This window comes from Lampris incognitus, chromosome 20 (genome assembly GCF_029633865.1).
Source record: "Lampris incognitus isolate fLamInc1 chromosome 20, fLamInc1.hap2, whole genome shotgun sequence".
NCBI lineage: Eukaryota > Metazoa > Chordata > Actinopteri > Lampriformes > Lampridae > Lampris > Lampris incognitus.
In genome coordinates, this window is record NC_079230.1 from 24585917 (window position 1) to 24606346 (window position 20430).

The window sequence follows — 20430 nt, forward strand, 5'->3', positions numbered from 1 at the left end:
TATGCATGCGCATGTCGAAGCTGTGATTGAAACCAAACCGGTGTCGAGCACGAAGCTGGACATGTTAAAGCAGGCCACGCGTCAGGACGACACAATGCAGAGGGTGATCGGGTACACCAGAGAGGGATGGCTGAGGCACGTGCCCTTTTATCTGCATGGCTACCACGCTGCGAGGGCATTGCTGTCCGAGGCAGACGGGCTGCTCCTGTACCAAGACAGGATTGTAATTCCCCCCGCGTATCAGGAAGACATCCTACACAGGATTCACGAAGGGCACCAAGGCCTTACAAAGTGTCGTGAAAGAGCCAAGATGTCTGTCTGGTGGCCCAGCATCGGATTGGACATTTACCGGAAAGTTACACAGTGCAGATTCTGCCAAATCAATAAGCCCTCACAGTACAAAGAGCCCCTACGTACAACACCACTGCCGCCCAGCCGGTTTTGGATATGTGTTTTTGTCTTTGTGTTGCACTGCTGTGGGCTGGAGGAAATTATGTTTTGTTTCATTTCATGTGCGCAATTGCATGAAATGAAATGACAAAGTGTTTCTGATTCTGATATACATGCACATAGTGCACACACTTACACACACATGCACAGACACACATATAAATGCACAAACACATGTCCACACATGCAAACACACACAGATACACACACATTCGTGTTGCTATTCATACACACACGTTCATATTGCTATTTTGTTGTAAACACACACACACACACACACACACACATATACACACAGTATTACCGAGCAAGTGTAAGCATGCACCTTTTCTTGCTGCCTTACAGACAGACAGACAGACAGACAGACAGACAGACATGTTTTAAATCTGTGTACCTATGTGTAGGTGTTTCTTGTCAGATGTGTGCACATCCCTAGCCATGTGGTTAATATTGTGCCATATCAAGATTATATGCAACAGTATCAGGTAATGGCTTCCCTTTTTTGACCTCTAATGGTTATTCTTGTACTTCTCCATTGAGGATGACTTCCTCCTTTTCTGACTTGCACCAAACAGCCAACCAAACCAACAGACCAGACAGTTAAACAGCTCCACCAAACAACCGAACAAACCAACAGACCAGACAGTTAAACAGCCCCACCCACTCAGTGTCTGTAGCGCTTTAGAAAACAGAGAATATAACACCACAGCAACCACTGACACTTAAAACGGCTGTTGTGTGTTTGTGACAGGAGGACTTGTAAGTCGAGGGACTGGTTTCTGGTGTACTGTGTCAGAGAGATGAACGGACTTTCCAAATTTGGAAATGGACCATTTATTAAAGGCCTCTGGCGAGAAATGGCGGCACAACAATAGATGACTCAATCCTTTTTATTGGTTTGTTTCCACTTTCTGGTTTGCCGCCATTTTCCACGAAGTCGAGCCCAGCTTCTACATTTATGGCAGTTTGACTCATTTAACTCATAAAAATTGATGTCAAGAGTGAATCGGAAAGTGAAATGTTTCTGGTGTGTTCAGTGTTCTTCTTGCTTGGCGGTTCAGGGTTCAAGTTTTATTTGTCACATGCACGATCATGCGTTGCATAACCCGCAGTGAAATGAATGGTCGCAATGAATGGTATTACACACGAGTTGTGAGTCGGTGGGTCTGCATTGGTATGGTTTAGTTATGTTGTTGATTTTAAGGTTGGCCGTCAGTAGTCAGAGATAGCTGGCCGGTGTCTCTCTTTTTTCTCATCTCTACTCTTTGCTTCTCAGCTTTGCTGCCATCTGAATAGAGGAACTGCTAAAACACGCAGGCCGCCCCCATTCTCCTTTATTTAAACAAAAAAACCCACAAACTCAGCTGTTCACAGGTGTGTGTGTGTGGGGGGGGTGGGGGTGTGAGAAACGTGAGCGTTTAACAAACGTGTCATTTTCTCACCATTTTCTCAACAGGCTTATTTCACCACAGCCGGTTTCTCATTTGGACTTTTATTTGTTGTTCTCTCACTTCTTCTCTGTGCATCTAACCTGATTTCCAAATCTCAAGTCAACCTTATTTTCATTTCATAAACAAGATTCACACAAAATACAGATAGCAGGGGCCACATATAACAAAAGGGATACGATAAGAAGCAATTTTTTCGTTAAATCTCCTTGTTCACTTTCTGATTTCCCGCGGTCTTCCACTTGTTGTTTGCTGCAAACCTGTTTTGCTAACTGTAGTCTGTTGAAAATTCATAAAACTAAGAACCTGGCCTAGCATCATTCCTGTTGGCTGCAGCCAGAGACTGAAGTGAACTGCTAAAAACACTAAAGTCAGACTATTTTGTTCCCAAATTAGCGTTTAAGACCGTTTATAAGATACTTGTAATCACTTCAAACCACTAACATCTGTTATCAACAATTATCATCTTTTTCCCCAGTCTTCCCACTTCTTTGCATGCTACTCTTGCCAAATATGACTTCTCGTTTGTGTGTTTTTATGTCTTCTTATCCATTTTATATGCAAGCTGGTGCCTTAATGTGTACTTTTGTACTTCTAACTCCTCTTCCCCTTTTCTTATGAGACTCTGTGCCTCCTGCCAGGCCACCATTGTAAATAAACCGTTCTTAATGACTTGACTGATCAAATAAAAGTTGAATAAAACCAATAAACTAAATTCCTTTGAACTCTACCCCCCCCTCCCGCTATTCTAGCCTATGAAGGCACTGCGGGCCTCGGCCGGGACCTCCCAGCCGGTTCTGTCCAGTCAGCAGGTCCAAACGGTTTTCTACCAGGTCCCAGAGCTCAGAGACATGCACCATTTCTTCTACACCAGTTTGAAGGCCCGCCTCGACCCGTACACACAGCTAGAATCAGGCCCCGACACCAGGACCAGCCTGCATCCAGACCGGGGAGCCAGGTTAAATTCAAACCCAGAGGAGGACACAGCTTCTGGCTCTGAAATGGAAACTATGAATCAAGGGTTCGACTTGACTGTGGGAGACTTATTCTTAAAAATGGTATGTTAATGATTTCCAAGTTTCTTTTTATCAGTTTTTTATTGAATGCACAAGGTGCACCAAGCTAATGAATGCATGAAATGTGCTTGATGGTGTTTTAAGCCCCCAACGTACTCTTCAAGGCAGTGCTGCATGGAAGGCACTCCCCGCCCCCTACAGTTTCAGCCAATCACAGCACTGGTGCTAATTTCAACTTTTTCCCTCCTGCAGTGAAGGAGTTCGACTCAAACAAACGTCAATCTTAAAAGTGCAGCGTTTGATGTAAATATCCTTTTAAACGAAAGTTTGACTCGTGTACATTCACAAAAAGACCCTAAATTGCATTTTGGCGACAGTTTTGCTTTAACTTACTTAGCTGCTATGTCTAGATGTCTTATAACTTATCTAGCAACAACTGGATAACTAAAGGAGTTTTGGGAAGACACCCACTCAACCATGCCTTTGTGCAGCTCACTTAAAACTAGGTTGTCTCATAGTTGTTTAAATAAGCAGACTGGGAGACATAGGCTAATGCCTAACTACATAGCAATAGCACTGCTAAGTCGCTCTCATAACCACCCAAAAAATGAATTGGCTGCCTGGAACTTAGCTAGCGCTAACTGCTAGCCCATTACTAAGTAAACTCTGTCCTGCACGGCTAAGTTTAAAAGTAGCACATGCCAACATAAACTGAATGCTCACCACTGCCAGCTATTTGAACAGATTGACTGCATTTGAGCTAACCTTGGCTTAAAATAGTTAGCTAAAATCTACCATTGCAATCTGTTTACAGTTAGACAACTAGCTGAGGTGTCCGTTCAGCAAAGAAAATCCCTAGCAGCTAGTGTTGACTATATTTCAAGCATATGTCATTTTAAAAAAAAAACATTTTGAAACTGTTGGGGGCGGGGAGTGCCTTCCATGCAGCGCTGCCTGGAAGAGTACGTTGGGGGCTTAAAACACCATCGAGCATGAAAGGTCAGAGCACTGATTTGTCCTTACCCGTTCATTATTCCCTTCGTCCATTCATTGTTGCAGATGAGTCAGCTGGGTGTGTATGGTGGTTTCATTGATAACTATGAGAAGGCTTTGGAAATTGTGCGGAAGTGCATGAACTCTGACCCTCGCTTCCGAACACTGGCCCAGGTGATAAAATGTAAATGAAATATAGAAATATAGATGATAAGATGAACTTTATCCGCCCTGAGGAGACCTAAGGTCATCGCTGCTGCAAAAAATAGAGGCGTAGCTGGTAGAAGATGGATGGAATTAAAGGAACAGTGTCTTCTTAAAGTTGTAATTGCTTTGTCAAATTTATCAAAGACATGTTCTTTGTTCATTGTCCAACACTTGCCTATTGTGTCTTTAACAGAGCATGATGTCTAACAACAAAGCCAGGATCCAATACACTTTTGAGGGTATGTGTGTGTGTGTGTGTGTGTGTGTGTGTGTGTGTGTGTGTGTGTGTGTGTGTGTGTGTGTGTGTGTGTGTGTGTGTGTGTGTGTGTGTGCGTGCGTGCGTGCGTGCGTGCGTACATTTGCGCGAGTGTCTTTTTCAGTGTTTCTCTGTCTGTTTTTGATTTTGGCCCTTCTTTCTCCAGGTTTGCTGTACAAGCCTCTAGACAGAGTAACCAAGACCACATTGGTGTTACACGTAAGAAGACGCCTTCTGTTTCATTTCATCACTTTCTGTCCATATTCACTTTGTTAAGTTTTTTTTTTATTACTTTGCATACTTGATCACCGTCTTGATCACTCTCAAGTATGATTATTTCCTTTCACGGATGATAGCCTCCACTCCATCCTCTCCACCTATTCTCCACCCTTTCACCCCCTTTGCTTCGTCACCCACGTCCTCTTTCTCTTTGCCTTATTCTTGTTCTCTTTTCGTTATAGCCATTTATCAACATGCCTCATGCAGGATGGCACGGTGGCGCAGTGGTTAGCACGGTTGCCTCACAGCAAGAAGGTCCTGGGTTCAAGCCCCTGGGGTATTCCAACCTGGGAAGGGGGGGGGGGTTCATCCTCCGTGTGGAGTTTGCATGTTCTCCCCGTGTCTGTGTGGGTTTCCTCCGGGTGCTCCAATTTCCTCCCACAGTCCAAAGACATGTAGGTTAGGTGAACCAGCTGTACTAAATTGTCCCTGGGTGTGAATGTGTGTCGGCCCTGTGATGGCCTGGCGGCCTGTCCAGGGTGTCTCCCTGCCTGCCACCCAATGACTGCTGGGATAGGCTCCAGCATCCCCGTGACCCTGGGAGCAGGATAAGCGGTTTGGATAATGGATGGATGGATGGATACCTCATGCATTAGCTGGTGTTGTGGGCATTGTGTGTACCATTTGCCTCAAGGTATACATGACACACATTGATGTCTTGATGTCATTTGGTGTTGTTTCAACACAGCTGTGAAATCTGGTAATATCTAGGTATCTCTTAATGTTATGAGTGCAGCCTGATCTTACAGGTCTTGAAGGAAAGATGTGGTTTAAACTGAAAAGTGTTTTCTTTTGCCCTGCAGGAGCTTTTGAACATGACGCCAGAGGAACACAGGGATTACTCAGCGTTACAGGAGGCCCTGAGGCTGTCCCGCAGCTTCCTGTCCGGGGTCAATGAGAGCTCACAATGTAAACGAGAAGTCACGCTCAGCCACGGCATGGTGAGAAACACACATAGGCCCTTGCACATGTGCACGATGCAAGTTTTAGTGTTTGAGGTATGAACGCACAGGGAGACAACGTGTGAGCAAAACACTTGACAATGACAACATGGGGCAATTTAACAACATAATGTGCACGTATTCTCGTGTGTGTGTGTGTGTGTCTGTGTCATCACCACAGAGGCGTAAGATGATTCGTGATAGCTTTGTGGTGGACTTGTCTGAGGGACAGAGTAACTTGCGCCACTTCTTCCTCTACACGGACCTACTGCTTTGTGCCAAGCTTAAGGCGGGGGCCAAAGGGTGAGTGACAGGTCTTTGAACCACTGATGTCCAACCATCATGAGACAAAGAGTCTAACAGTGATTGGATGTTAATAATAATAATAAAAATGTTATTTAAAGGCACCTTTCATGGCACTCAAGGTCACCTTACATCAAATACAATAAAACAAAGCAGTAAAATTAACAGTAAAGCACACAATAAGCAATAGAGCATACATCAGCAGGAGTTATAAAAGATGGATTTGATGCGGTTAATGCTGTTAATGCTGCTAAAATGAGCATGCTAGTTTAAAAAGGTGGTTTTACAAGCAGTTTTGAATTCTGTAATGGAGTCCAGTAAGCAGAGGTGACGGGGAATGGTGTTCCAGAGTTTGGGCGCAGCATAGGAGAAAGTCCTGGCACCCATTGTGCTGAGGTTGATGGCTGGTAGTGCCAATAGACCTGCTGGTGAAGACCACAGGGAATGAGATGGAGTGTAAGTCTGAAGGAGGTCTGTGAGATAAGCAGGGGATAGATTATGAAGAGCTTTGAATGTTAATGATAAAATTTTAAAATTAATCCACCCAATGACTGCTGGGATAGGCTCTAACATCCCCGTGACGCTGAGAGAAGGATAAGCGGTTTGGATACAGGATGGATGGCTGTTACACAGGAAGCGAGTGTAATTGAATTAGCAGGGGAGAGACATGGTTAGTGGACTTTGAACACACAACACCAGATTACTAATTAAGCACATCTGTAACCAGACACACTTGTGTTACTTTTTTTTGTTTGTTGGATTTTTCCCCTTTTTCTCCCCAATTGTACTTGGCCAATTCCCCCACTCTTCTGAGCTGTCCTGGTCGCTGCTCCACCCCCTCTGCCGATCCAGGGAGGACTGCAGACTACCACATGCTTCCCCCGATACATGTGGAGTCACCAACTGCTTATTTTCACCTGACAGTGAGGAGTTTCACCAGGGGGAAGTAGCGTGTGGGGAGTATCACGCTATTCCCCCAGTTCCCCCTCCCCGCTGAACAGGCGCCCCGACCAACCAGAGGAGGCGCTAGTGCAGAAGCCAGGACACATACTCGCATACCCGCAGACACGGCCATTTGTGTCTGTAGGGACGCCCGACCAAGCTGGCGGTAACACGGGGATTCGAACCACCGATCCCCATGTTGTTAGGCAGCGGAACAGACCGCTAGATGCTACCTGGACGCCCCACATCTATGTTACTTAAACAAATTGCTAATGATTCAATTCATTGAAAACTCAGCTTCTGCATACTTTTGATTTTCGATGGCACCAAGTTTGACACCAATGCACAAACCCAGTGGTCCTCAATCCAGTGTATGAGTAGAGATTTGGGCAGTATATTAATGTGATATCAGTATTGTGATATGAGACTAGATATTGCCTGGGATTTTGGTTATCATAATATGATATAGAAGGAACATGGGCCAGGAGAAGGCATTTAGACAGAAGTGTAGTGGCGGTTGTAGCATGCCACCATTCTTCTCACAGTTGCCAATGGACTGGATCTCAGATGAGTCCACCAGACGCCAGAAGTCATTTTTGTTGTCGGTGCTGTTTCATGGCTGCATGCTTGCCGCTGTACTCGTGTTTTTCTTGTTCATGTCAGGGAAGCAACCTGTACCCAACAGAATAAGTGAGCAAATCTGTTGGGCATTACTCGGAATAATATTTTTTTAAGACTTATAAAAGGTCCTGGGTTTGAGCCCCGGGGTAGTCCAACCTTGGTGGGTCGTCCCGGGTCGTCCTCTGTGTGGAGTTTGCATATTTTCCCCGTGTCTGTGTGGATTTCCTCCGGGGGCTCCGGTTTCCTCCCACAGTCCAAAGACATGTAGCTCAGGTGAATCGACCGTACTAAATTGTCCCTAGGTGTGAATAGGCTCCAGCATCCCCGCGACCCTGAGAGCAGGATAAGCGGTTCAGATAATGGATGGATGGATAAAAGTACATGGAACTATATATGTTTTGGTACATTATTTAGGGCAGAACCTTACTTTTTTAGGTGGTAGCACTGGTGCTAGCAAGCTAGAGATTTCGGTAGCACAAAGAATAATTTAGTAGCACACACAGGTGGATGGCTAAACACATTGTTTTGGTCACAAAATACATTTACTTGTTGTTGACCGGCTTTTGAACTGGTTCTTTACAAAAATATTCAAACTTCAGAAATAAACCGTGGCCACTCCTTACAGTTGGGCCACCTTGAACGTTTAGATGAGGAAAGCGAATGGATTGCAGAATTTGGTGGGTCGAATGTTTCCAGTGCACATCCCTCTGCACTGATCCGAATGAGATCTTTTGTGATGGAGACATGTGGACTGCTCTGGACAGAATTTTTAATTCTGTTCTGCGCAGAGAAGCCTGTCTCACGGTGGTGCCCAAGTGCAAGATGTTCTGTAAAGCAGCACCTATATGTAAGTTCTGTGAAAGGTATTGTAGCGAATTCAGGGGGCAGTCCGGGAACCGCCACAGCCGGGACGCGAACCCGTATCTCCCCCACCGCAAGCGACAACGTTAACCAGTCGACTAAAGGGTCCGACCCGTTAGTCAAGGACCAACGTGTCTACTTATCCATGCACGTTACAGTATGTTAAAATTTATTCAGCTAATTCTAGAGATATTATTATTATTATCGTGTTTTTATGGATCTTTTGATAAAAGAGTCTGCCACAGAGCTCAGTAGCTCTTGTTGCTGAAGGTGCTGGCAACAAGGACCTTCAGTTTCTGCCACTCCTTTTGCACTTTGTTGGTGCTGCACCCTCCTCTACGAAAATAAATAAGGTGGGGGTGGGTGGGGCAGAGTGAGAAGTGTGAATATAAGGGGAAGAAGTTATTGAGGCAAATACCTCCTTTTACTAATGTGTGAGTTTAAGTCAATCTACTCACTTTTTAACACTAGAACGACCAAGCTGGTCATTTTGACCGTTTTGGATTTTCAAAGTTTAATAAATTTGGAGAAAAAAAAGATACAGACCTGCTGCTCACCGAATGGTCCTAAAGTTGCATATATTTGCATTAAAATGAGTTTTAGATCAATTGCACAAAAAAGTTATGATAAGATCTACCTAAAATGACCATGAGCGGTCAAAATGACCGTATGTAATTTGCGCGTGATCGTGCTCATCATGTCACTATTTATGACGTGTGTTGGTTGCATGATTTCCTTCACGAAGTTCACTGCTCTGTCCTAGAAACACACTAGTCTTCTCCAGTGCAGAGAAATAGTCTAAACGTGATTTTTGATCACTGCCAACATGTCTGGGTACAGATGCCGTTTCAGACGCACCATGACTACCACTCAGGCGTTGCAGTATTTACAGGCGTTGGACAGCGGCCATTTTAAATTGTTTGAAAAATAGTATTAAAGTTGTTAAAATGTTAATTTTGGTGTCAGTCGTTTCTTAACAGACATACTAACATATGCAATGCATTAATATCTCAACTGGGTATTTATCTTGACAGAATATAGAGTTTAAAAACCACTGCGGTCAAAATGACCACCCACAGTCGTTCTTGTAGTTTTTAAGTCCCAGTCGTTGTTTGGGATTGTTTCAATATTTATTTACAGTTCTTTTTTCTTTTTTTTTTTAACATTTCACGTTTTGTAGGCCTTGTTACGTTTGTTAGATTAGCAATATGTGTTTTCCGTTTTGTTTTTCAGGTAATATTTTCACTTTTTCAATTTTGCTATTCAAGTTCAACCATGTCTTTCTAAAGCTTAAATTGTTTAGAAATAGTATTATAGTTGTTAAAATGTTAATTTTGGTGTCAGTCGTTTCCCATCAGACATACTAACATATGCAACGCATTAATATCTCAACTGGGTATTTATCTTGACAGAATATAGAGTTTAAAAACCAGCGGTCATTTTGACCACCCATGGTCATTTTAGGTAGGAGTGAAAATCACCAAAATGCTTCAAAAGGACATCAGCCTCTTCAATGCCATAGTCCAGCAGTTCGGTTTGACCTTCATGCCATGCATCATGGTTGAAAACCCTGAAGCATTTGACTGCACTGGAGGCTTGATCTTTAGACCCAGCAAACAGCTAAAGCGAGACTTGAGTTCTCCAACAGCTATATCCACAGCTCCTGTAAGATTGGCCAGGTTTGCATCATCCATTCCCTGAAGAAATGTAGTGCAATAAACAATTATCATATTGTGTTCAATCCCTCAGTCAGTAATACTATCAAAATATTACAAAAGATTCATTATCGAAGGTGTGACCGGGTCGGCCCTGTGATGGCCTGGCGGCCTGTCCAGGGTGTCTCCCCGCCTGTTGCCCAATGACTGCTGGGATAGGCTCCAGCATCCCCGCGACCCTGAGAGCAGGAAAAAGCGGTTTTGGATAATGAATGGATGAAATATGATATAGTAGCTAAAAAAGTTTTCCTGGTCTTAATGGCTGCATAAGAGTAAAGTGGTACAGTTTTCTGAATTTATTTGATTGTTTTAGCCGAGTGAAACAAACAACGATTGTCTCTACCTGCTTCGGCATCATATCCACATTACTAATGGTCATTTCTCAACATTTTTTCATATGTAAATATGTTATGTTATGTTATGTTATGGTCACTCCCAAAATGTTATCACATTTATATTGAGGTATTCAGTCTACTATTCTCAAAGGCATATAAATAGATTCACCTTTTGTGCCAGGTTTGAGTGATCATTCTGTGTGTGTGTATGTGTGTGTGTGTGTGTGTGTGTGTGTGTGTGTGTGTGTGTGTGTGTGTGTGTGTGTGTGTGTGTGTGTGTGTGTGTGTGTGCGCGCGCGTTCGTGTTCTCTCCCAGGAAGCAGTCCCAGTACAGGTTTTGCTGGTACGTCCCCCTGGCTGGTCTCAGAATGCACTGGAGAGCTAACCAGGAGCGAAGTCCTCAGACACACACACGCATACACAGCATGAGAGCCAAGATGTACCTCCTCAGAGAACAGCTACGGCAGCACACGGTGTGTGTACGTATCAAAGCTTTTAACAACCTGACCTTTAATTGTTTTTTACGGTTTCACAACTTCTGAAAGCAGCCTGTTCATACGTTTACTTGTGATTCTTATTTTGAATTGTGGTGGTTTGAATAGTTTTTTTTCCTGTCATATTATAAGGCTTCATGATAGCTTTACATGGGGGTATATGAACACAAAAATTTGCTGTATACAAAGGAGACTATACAAAGGAGAAATGCAGAATTAAACAAAAGACTTGAGTTGTGAACTGCAGGCTGCTTTGAAGCTAAACCTCTGCTTTCCTGTCTTGAACACCATCAGTGCAAGTTTCTTCTTCTTTCGGCTCGGTCCCTGTTTCTCAGGGGTCACCACAGTGGATTTTTGCCCTCCATAGCTTTCTGTCTGACGCATCCCTCTCCCGCAGTCCAACCCTCCTCATGTCCTGCTCTATCTGGTTTCGCCATCTTTTCGTTGGTCTTCCTCTTTTTCTTTTGCCATGTATTTCCAGGACCAGTACCTTCTTTCCCATATAGTCTATGCCTCCTCTCTGTACATGTCCAAACCATCTGAATCTAGTCTCTCTCAGCTTCTCATCCATTCCTCTGATCTTGAACATAACTCTCACTTCTTCATTTCTCTTCTGGTCTTTTCTAGTCACTCCCAAGGACCAACGCGGCATGTTCATCTCTGCTACCTGTAATGTAGATTTTACCCTCTCTGTTGTCGTCACTGCTTCCATGCTGTAGAGCACGGCAGGGCTGACCATTGATTTGTACACCTTGCCCTTTACCCTCAACGGCATCCGTTTGTCACAAAGTACTCCAGCTACCTTTTTCCACGAAGTCCACCCAGATATTGTCCTTTTCTTGACTTTCTTCTTTCCACCGCCTTCTGTCTGTACTGTTGATTCTAAGTACTTGAATTCGTTAACTTCTGGGACATCTTCTCCTCCGAAGGTCAATCAATCATCAATACAAGTTTATTAAGAAAGAGAAATAAAAGGGCTAAGACACAACACACTTCGTTACAGGAATAGTTGAAGATGAAATCCAAGGGTGTGTGTGTGTGTGTGTGTGTGTGTGTGTGTGTGTGTGTGTGTGTGTGTGTGTGTGTGCATGGAATCTCACAGAATGCATTAAGCTGAATATTCCGAAATTGTTTTTGGCATGTTGCCAAAATGTTAATTTGAAAACCTGTCATTTGTTTGTGTGTGTGTGTGTGTTTTATTATAATTGTAACAGTCATCGTTTTTAGCCGTGCAGTACGTAAGAGTTAGTGCATGTGTGTGTGTCTGTGTGTGTATCTTTAAATTGTCAAATTTTCCTGTAACACCCTCTCATGACCCTAGTGGTGAAGGGCTCTGCTCAAGGGCATAACAGAAGTAATTTGATGAGTTACTGAGGTTGTAAAACATGTGTGTGTGTGTGTGTTCTAAGAGTAAAAACAAGTACATGGCAGTTCGCCAAAGGAAGAAACTGGAACAGATAGAGCTGATGATCCTCACGTACTCCCCTGTCCACCGCCTGGAACTACACAGCCCCAGTTGCAAGGTACACAAACACGCACGCACACACACACACACACACACACACACACACACACACACACACACACACACACACACACACACACACACACACTCACTCACTCATGCAAGCACATTGGGCACTCTGTTTGATTCATAACAAATAATCATAGTGTCTCTCATACACATCATACACCACTTATGCTCCTGAACAGGGTTCATACATTTGGCACCAGAGAAGTGGTGATGTATCTTTATCCATCAAATAGAAAAATTGAACAATTACAACAATAAAATGTGATTATTTTTGGTAAAGATTATTTTTTGTTCAGTCTCTATATTAAAGATGTTTTGTCTATTTTTCTAATTTGAGTAAAATGTCAGTAAAACAAGAAATCATTGTTGACTTCAGAAAGATTGGAGAAAATCACATTCCTATTTCCATTAATGTTCCATCTGTTGAAATGTGGACAGTTTTAGATTTCCCAGTTTACACATCACAGACACCCTCACATGGTCTCTCAACACCAGTTGCATCTTGAAGAAGGCACAGCAGACACTGTATTTTCTGAAGCGTCTCAAGAGTTTTGGTATGATTATCAAAACTCATATGAACTTGTGTGGCAGTACCATGGAGAGTGTGTTGACAGGCTGTATCACAGTGTGGTTTGGCAGCCTGACTGCTCAGGACTGCAGACTGCTTGCTTCAAAGGACTGTAAAGACAGCAGCAAAACCTATTGGCGTAGAACTACCACAACTTCATAACATTTACACCATTCGCTGCAAAAGGAACGCCTTAAACATTGTTAAGGACACCAGCCACCCTGCTCTTGTTCTGTTCTCGCTCCTTCCATCTAAAAAACGTTACCAGAGCATCAAATCACACACCACCCGTCTCAGTAGTAGTTTTTTTCCACAGGCAGTCAGGTTGCTGAACAGCTGATGCACCCATATGCACCTTACATTGTTGTGCTATCATGTGCTGTATTTTTTGGGGATGGTGTGTCCCTTGTGTTAATGCAGAGAGAGCCAGAGCACACGAATGTCATTGTATTCTAAATACATGTGACAAAGTTGAACTTGAACTTGTGCTATTGCGCTCCCTTTTCTTGGTCACAGGGATACTTTGAAAATGAGAGTGTGCTTTGAGAGGAGCATTGATGAAAAAAATAAATAGATTTAAATTCAATGAATCCAAATGTGATCTGTCCTCCCACAGAGTCGCTGTCTCCTCCTGTCCTCCCTGTATGAACTGGAAGAGTGGCGAGAGGCCATCCACAACCTTGCCAGTGACAGTAAGCATCAATCCAGTAGACATTATGAAAGAGAAATAGAGCGAGAAATCTCCATAGTGAAGCCGGTGAATAAAACAATATCATAACCGTTATGCACAATGGCAAAAACTTAGAAAATAAGTTGGAAAACAGTGAGGCAGAGAGAAGGTTTTCATAGGGTTCAGTTGGAAGACAGTGATACATGTGATTGGTGTCATCGGCGGTCACTCAGGGTTGAGTATGACTGTCCTCCTTCTAGGTCCTTGTGGGTCTTCAAATGGGCGTAGAGGCCCACGTTCGAGCCACATTTTTGGGGCAATGTGGGCAAGGTTTTGAAGAAGTGGTTGAGGATATGGTTTGGACCTTTCTGGTAACTCGCTCCTTTCTGAGTCTGCACTTGTTTTCAGCAATACGGTGGAGGTCATGGTTGTAGTGCCCAGCACCCTCACGGACAGCCAGTCTCCAGGCCTCCCTGTTTTTTGCTGCTTGTTCCCAGGTGTTAAGGTTGATGCCAGACCTTTGGATGTGGGCCTTGATGTTATCTTTGTATCGCTTCTTTTGTCCTCCTGGGGCGCGGCATCCTGTCACTAGCTGAGAGTCAAGGACTTGTTTCGGGAGGCAAGAGTCAGACACGCGGAGGACATGGCCAGTCCATCTCAGGTGATGTTATGCGATGGTGACAGTTATAGTAGGTATGTTGGCCTTCTTGAGAATGCTGAAGTTGGTGTGCTTACCCTCCCAGCTGGTCTTAAGGATCTTCCTAAAGCATCGCTGTTGGCATGCCTTGAGTACCTTCAGGTGCCTGCTATATGTAGCCAGGTTTCAGACCCAGCAGGGTGGGCCGCACTGCTGCTTTGTACACCAGAATTTTTGTTCTGGCCTGGAGGTCATGGTTTTACTCAATCTTGAGAAGGCCCGGCTTGCACAACTGAGACAATGGTGTATTTCAATGTCAATGTTGGCTTTGAAGGAGAGAAGGCTGCCAAGATATGGGAACTGTTCTACATTTTTGAGTCTGGTGTTGTCTACAGAGATAGATGGGGCAGAGCAGGCATATTTCTGCTGGGTGAGGGTTTGTAGAGGATATGGGTCTTTTTTATTTTAATGGCCAGGCAAAGCTGCTTGTATGCTTTTGCCAAGGCATCCAGTATGCTCTGTAGTTCCTCTTCTACGACGGCCACTAAGGCATTGTCATCAGTGTACTGCAGCTCAGTGATGGATGTGGTGGTGATTTTACCTTTAGCCCTGAATCTGTTAATGTTCAGAATATTCCCATAAGTTCTGTAATGATTTTGACTCCTTGAGGCAGATTGGAATCTGTGAGGTGGAGGATGGTGGCAATGAAGATAGAGAACAGGGTTCTCTGTCTTCAGTCTGTTCACAATGACACAGCCTTGTTAAACTCCTGTGTGAACATTGAAGGACTCAGTCCCGTCTCCATAACTGCTGAGTACTCTAGCTGATATATTGTCATTTAGTAGTTGTAGTTCTCTGATATACTTGTCCGGGCTGCCTATTTTTGATAGAACTAGCCAGAGGGCCTGGCGGTTTATAGAATACGGAATAAAAGGCTTTGGTTAAGTCTATGAAGGCCATGTACAATGGTTGATTCTGTTCCTGGGCTTTTTCTTGGAGTTGGTGAGTGGTAAAAATCCTGTCCATGGTCTCTTTGTTAGGATGAAAACCGCTCTGGGATTCTGGCAGAATTTCTTCTGATATTAGGGGGCACGGTGGCACAGTGGTTAGTGCGGTCACCTCACAGCAAGGAGGTCCTGGGTTCTAGTCCTGGGGTAGTCCAACCTGGGGGGTCATCCTGTATGTGGAGTTTGCATTTTCTCCCCGTGTCTGTGTGGGTTTCCTCCGGGTGCTCCGGTTTCCTCCCACAGTCCAAAGACATGTAGGTCAGGCGAATCGGCTGTACTAAATTGTCCCTAGGTGTAAATGTTTGTGTGTGTGTGTGTGTGTGTGTGTGTGTGTGTGTGTGTGTGTGTGTGTGTGTGTGTGTGTGTGTGTGTGTGTGTGTGTGTGTGTGTGTGTGTGTGTGCGTGCGTGTGTGCGTGAGTGTGTGTGTGGGGGGCCCTCTGTGATGGCCTGGTGGCCTGTCCAGGGTGTCTCCCCACCTGCCGCCCAATGACTGCTTGGATAGGCTCCAGCATCCCTGCGACCCTGAGAGCAGGTTAAGCAGTTTGGATAATGGATGGATGGATGGATTGGGAGAAGTCTGTTGGCCAAGACCCAGGCCAGGGTTTTCCCTGTGGTGGAAAGCAGAGAAATGCCATAGTAGTTTCTGCATTCAGCTTTGTCCCCTTTCTTAAAGATAGAGACGATAAGTTCATCCCTAAGTTGCGGGGGATTTCCTCTTTTTTCCATATTTCTAGGCCCCTTCCCAACTGGGGTGAGCAGAGCGGATCCTAAATAGGGGTGCTCAGTCGTGGGTGCAGCAGCCAAGAAGCCCCCTCCGTCTCAGTCCCAGTGCTTAGCAACTGATCATACACCCAGCCTGTGTGCCAGGTTGTGGCTAGAGGCTGCCAGACTTCACTGTGCTTCCCCTTTCACCTCTTCCTGATCACCACAGGGCTTTGACCCGGGATGTTTATGAGTTGATCCTTGCAGGAGGACGCCTGTGTGTGACATTTTTTTATATGGAGATGCTGCTGTGCCTGCAGCCACCACATGGTGCTTGGCAGGGGGTTTTCTGACAGTGGTTCAAAATGGCCTACTTCGGCCCGACTTACTACTTATTGCGTGCATACACCAGTGGCACCCCAGCTATTTCCTCCAGTCTACATATTTCTGGTTAAACGTTATGTTTGATGGTGATGTGCCTTGAGGGCTGTGGATATGTGAGGCGTTTTGAGAACTGCATGAGCACTCGCGGGTGTTCGCCATAGTATGTTTGAATGTGTGTTTGATTTGGTGCATGTGTTCGCCATGTGTTTCTTGTCAGACATTGAAACGGTCCCCCCCGATCCGCTCACCCTGACCAGCGCCTGTGTCAAGCTGAGAATGACCCAACAGCCGCCCTTACACTGCAAAACTACTGGTGAAAACCTCCCGCTCACACACACACACATCATCACATCCAGGTTCAGACATCAACTGTCTGGTCTGTCTAGCCTATGATCTTGTCATGCACGACTTTTGATGTCAACATTTTATTCTTATTCATTCTTTTACCCCATACATCTTTTATGATTCAACTTCAATTCAGTTCCACATATTTCATTTCAACGCGGCACGGTGACACAGTGGTTAGCGTGGTCACCTGACAGCAAGAAGTTCCTGGGTTCGAACCCCGGGGTTGTCCAACCTTGGGGATCATCCCAGGTCATCCTCTGTGTGGAGTTTGCATGTTCTCGCCGTGTCTGCATGGGTTTCCTCCCACAGTCCAAAGACATGTAGGTCAGGTGAATCGGCCATACTAAAATTGTCCCTAGTTGTGAATGTGTCGGCCCTGTGATGGACTGGCAGCCTGTCCAGGGTGTCTCCCCGTCTGCTGCCAATTGACTGCTGGGATAGGCTCCAGCGTCCTGCGCCCCCAATTGGGATGAGTGGCTTAGATAATGGATGGATGGATGGATATTTCAATTCAACAAGCTCCAATGTATAAATTACTGATTCTCTCTTGCTCTTTCTCTCTCTCTCTCTCTCTCTCTCTCTCTCTCTCTCTCTCTCTCTCTCTCTCTCTCTCTCTCTCTCTCTCTCTCTCTCTCTCTCTCACCAGACACTGAGGAGGAATCACTGTGTGGGACTCTGAGCGTTGCGATCCATTCAGCCTGTGGGCTACAAGAGCCAGCATGTATGCTTTGCTTTTATTTTCTTATTGCAGATATGACCTTTTTTCCCTATACCAATGTCAGGCCGAAAATGAAACACTAATATTTTCTAACATCTCTTATTATCTTAATCTTTATGCATTTTGTGCTCTTTCTAATGAAAAAAAAAATCAAAGTATATCAGGTATAATTCAGCTTTTCATTTTTCTTTCGTAGAGTTCCCCCTATTTCAGCTTCTCTCAACCGATTTTTTCCTGATACTCATGACATCATCAGATGCTCATTTACATACAGCAGTCAGATTAATTCCTCTGAATATGAAACCCTGCCCACCCATACCACCAACCTCTCACTCAAAGGCCATCTCAAGAATATTAATAGAGACTAGACCACTCGCAGTTCTGGAGACAGTTGAGAACAGTTATGGATAAGTGTAAAAAACACATTATTAGTCATTTACGAATGAAAAAAAAATGTTTCTGAATGTTGTATCATGCCATGTTCAAGGTTTTTAGACATGTAAATTTAAATGTTATTACCGATTTTGCTCCAACTTTAAGTTATGCATTGTAAAAAAAGAAAGATGGCCTGTCAAAGGGGGCTACTTCTAAGTGATTGACAGAAACCTAGATTATAATACTTTTTTTAGGGCCTTGATTGACAAAATGTTCGATTCTTTTAAAGGTGAAATTCCCAAGCACTAATAGATTTTGGATGAGGGTTTTTCCATCAAAAAACGTTTTGAAAATTAACCTTTTTTCAACCCACTTAGCTCAATAGACATGTTTCCATTCACTTCTCAATTATTTCTAAAGTTGCAAAAAATAATATGCAAATTAGTTTAGTTTCCATCAGATCTGTTTAGGCGAATAAAACTGTGAACGTAGTAGAGCTTTGCTCTACATCACATGTCCACACTCAACTCCCACCACAGAGATGGACCAGCTAATGAAGAAACAGCTGATCATGTGATAAAATTCTATTTGCATTTCTTTTTTTTTTATATGGCAAATATGTTTCCATTGCCTATTTAGTGCATGAACTCTTTCTCGCCAACAATCATAAACCACCTCAGGTGAACGTATAAACTTTTTAGCAATATTTGGGGGGGGTTTTTGGGTTGTTTTTTTTTTTTTTCAAAATTTGAAGCTTTCATTCAGCCTTTTACCTTTTGAAATGTCAAATTTTGCAAAAATAAAATTGGCTTGGTGGAAACCCCACTATTCTCTCTCTCTCTCTCTCGCTCTCTCTCTCTCTCTCTCTCTCTCTCTCTCTCTCTCTCTCTCTCTCTCTCTCTCTCTTTCTCTTTCTCTCTCAGGTGTGTATGTGTGCGTGGAAGTGGATGGCTATGATTTCTATGAGAGACAAGCCCAAACCCATTCCTCGGTCCACACCGTCAGCCCACACTGGGACCAGGTCAGACTCAAGTAGTAAGGAATTCAATTAATTTGTTTAATTAATTTTAATTCATTCTATCCTCATTTTCTATTCCTTTTTTTTTCCTTTGTCTATTCCTAGGAGTTGTCGTTCCAGGTGGACGGAGCACAGAACCTGAGAATACTGTGTGTGGGTCTGGCTGACAGCGGCGAGGATGGGGAGGATACCATCCTGGGCAAAACTCATCTAAAGGTAAACCAGAATGACAGAGGAGCATTAGCAAGATGATGCTTCATAAAGTCTGCTGTCTGAAGTTAATTACCTTAATTTACTGAGCTATTATAGCATCTGTAAAAGTCTTTACACACCCAGTCCACATTTATTTGCCCCAAAGTTTTGCACTTTAAAAAATAAACATGACCCCTGTATTTTGTCTATCAAGTTTATACACCAACTCAAAAAAAAACTCATCCATCGTAAATGTATTTGGAGCAGTTTCGATTTTCTGTGTTTTTTTGCATGACAGATCAAGAAAAACATACAAAAAAAATCGCACCTAGTGTAAAAAAGGCCTTGAATTAGATGAGATTAATTTGTGTGTGTGTGTGTGTGTGTGTGTGTGTTTTGAGGATGTGCACATACTTTATAATCCTATATTCAAAGGGATTATGAGTCCCCAGAGACAAAGGAAAGCGAAGACCTTTTGTGCACGGGGTATTTTCACCGGTCTATTTTTGGGTTAGGGCTTGGGTTTTAGGGTTCTGCTTAGCTCAAGGTCACTGTATCAAATGCTGATTTCAGACCTTCTTCCCTTCGCAGAAATCAGGACATGCTCACACATATTCTCATGCATGTATACAGATTTACAAATATATGCAGGAGTCAACAGAAAAGCGCTATCTAAGAGATTTTAAATGCTAATGGGCTAAAGTTGTGCAAGTAGCATCACTAACAAGCTAGTTTATAACACAGTGACTTTGAAGAAATAAGATGTTTATCTAGCAGAGAAACTTTGTCACTTGCTGTGACATTACAGATGTTTGGGTCAGATAAAAAGCATCGAAAGTGCTTGAAAAAATGACATCAGAAAAATAATATATTATAGTTTTGAAACAATAATGGTATCCAAGTGACATCACTAACAAGCTAGCTGTACCCCCATGGGACTCCCTATTTTTTCACCATTTCACCCAGATGATGCCACTTTAACCATTTTCCTACCTTATCATTGTTACCTTAACCCCCACCCAAACCCTGGCCCTAACCGTAATCCTAATCTGATGTTAACACTGAGTGAGACGGTGTACAGATAGGGCGTCCCGTACCCACATGTACCTGCATAGTTTGTGCATACTGTATATTAACACTGCTTCCTTTATGTTCAAGTTGCTGGGGAGGCCTTACTGCTCACCCTGCTTTAAGAAATAACAACGTTAATGACTAAAATTGATTTTAATCATATCTTAAACCCTTAATTGGCCAGGTACGGCCTTCATCAGGCCTACATCCGAATTTTTGCACCACTCTTATTTCATTTGCACCACCATCTATTAATATCTACCTCCTTTATTATCTTGTTATTTTATAATACATCTTATATTGTCTTTGCACTGTCATGTCATGAATTGTCTGATTGTACATTT